The following is a 1,978-nucleotide window of genomic DNA, read 5'->3' as shown; positions in this document are numbered from 1 at the left end:
GGGTCATGATGTCCTGGTTCATGAGTTCGAGCCCCGCGTCGGGCTCTGTGCTGACAGCTCAGAACCTGGAGCCTGTTTCAGATTCTACCTGTGTGTGTGTGTGCCTCTCTCTCTGCCCCCGCCCCATTCGTGCTCTGTCTCTGTCTCTGTCTCTGTCTCTCTCTCAAAATAAATAAGCATTAAAAAAATAATTTAAAAAAGAAAGAAAGAAATGGAAAAGACCCAACAAGCAAATGCCGAGTGGGGAATTGTATCGCTGCTCTGACAAACCATGGAGGAGCTGGTCTGGACGGCGTCCAGAAAACCCCCGTGTGGCTGGTATGCCCACCGACCGGGCAGAGGCCACGGAAGAGGCCGTGTCCTCCTGTCAGAGGTGTGTCCGAAACATCCGTGCAGAGATGCTGTGATGGGTACAATGGCTTGAACGTATTTCACATACAACTCAAACAATAAAGCAAACCCAGCAAAAGAGCAGGAATTGTTCATCTCTTGATGGAGACGAGGAGATTTACGTTCTCCTACTTTCTGTATGTGTGAACATTCTCACGGTGAAACGATGGGGAGCGCTGGGCACGGAGAGGGCGCTGCCTCTCCGGCGGCTGGTGGTCCTGGGTGGTTTTGGTGAGCGCAGAAGGAGGGCCTGGTCCCTGGGGCTCTCTCCTCGGTTTGCGCACACGAAGCCACTGGCCCCGTTTGCATCCCTGCTCCCCAGGCCGCCAGCTGCTCACAGCTCCGGGGACGACTTCCTGACCCAGAAGGACCCGGGTAAACCCGGGGCAGAGGTCACGAGGTGGAGACTTCACACAGAGACAGTGCGGCCCGGAGGAGCAGTGGCAGGGGCTTCCGGATGCCTGGGCCACAAACACCCTCCTTTTATCCCGACTCGAGCCGCGCGGGCCAAGGACCAGCCTGTGCCCAGGACCAGCAGACTCCGCACTCCCAGCCCCCTCTGTCACTGCCCGCTGGCTCCTGTGTTCTGTCCCGGGTCCCATGCGGCTTCTCCCAGCAAGGACAGCACAGCAGGCAGGCGGCTCGGTGACTCCACAAAGTGGCTTTGGAGGCGGACGGCCGCTCCAAAAGAATTCCCGGAGCTTGACCCTTCCTGGCTCGGTGCCCCGCTCTACGGTGACTGGGACGCCACACAGCGGGCCTGGGAGAGGGGACAGACAGTGCTGGAAAGCAGCAGGGGGACCGGAGACATCCGCGGAGTTCGACTGGAAATTTAGCCTCAGGAAATTATCTTGCAAACGCACAGACTCTTTCACACCGTAATAACTTCCATGGTTCTAAATGTGGGATAGGAGAAAATTGAGAATGGTCCAAATTTCCTAAAGGACAGTCACAAAGGACATTAGTGTGATCCCAATTTGTAATTATGTGATGTGATGTTCTATTATATCATGTTAGCTGGAAGGAAACACACTGGAGGGTAGAACTGAGGGTAATTTTTACTTCTGCTCTGCATGGTTTCCCACATTGGCTGCGTGGCTGTTAGTGGTATTTGTCTGATACCCGCCACATCCCCAGCATTCTAGCTGAGCTCTGTGCGTGAGTGTGGACATAAACGACACTTTGCGGAAAGGAAACGAGCTCAGCAACATTGAGCTGATGAGCTGGTGCGCAGCGGCCGGGGTCCAAGCCTGAGACCGCGACACAGGCCTCAGAGGTCCTGCAAAACCCGGCATCTTATTAAAAATGCAGCTGGCTGGGCCCTGCCCCCAGATCTGCCTGGGCAGAGCCCAGGAATCTGCATGGACCAGCCCCTGGGTGACGGGCTTCCGGTTAACCTCAAGGTCAGAGGAGCCCAGAGTTCCCAGAGCCTGTGGTTGCAGGGAGCTAGAGCGCCCAGGGCCTGAAACCCACCCACCACGCCAAACTCACTCCAATAAGTGCCTGCTCCCTCTCCTTGGTATATGGGCTTAGAAACTGCCCTGGAGAGGACGTTCACCCCACCGACTCCTGGGCCCTCAAAGTGGGG

At 56.2% G+C, this 1,978-nt stretch overlaps 1 long non-coding RNA gene across 1 annotated transcript; it reads left to right on the top strand.

Annotated features, from left to right (window-relative positions):
• Window positions 1-200: 200 nt before the first annotated feature.
• Window positions 201-1,422, top strand: LOC131512924 (uncharacterized). Its single transcript, XR_009262391.1, has 2 exons — window positions 201-527; window positions 713-1,422. It is a non-coding gene; the product is annotated as an uncharacterized LOC131512924 (long non-coding RNA).
• Window positions 1,423-1,978: the final 556 nt, after the last annotated feature.

The sequence above is a fragment of the Neofelis nebulosa genome, chromosome 5 (genome assembly GCF_028018385.1).
Source record: "Neofelis nebulosa isolate mNeoNeb1 chromosome 5, mNeoNeb1.pri, whole genome shotgun sequence".
NCBI lineage: Eukaryota > Metazoa > Chordata > Mammalia > Carnivora > Felidae > Neofelis > Neofelis nebulosa.
Note: the sequence above shows the minus strand (reverse complement) of the source record. Positions and strands in the feature narration are given on the sequence as shown.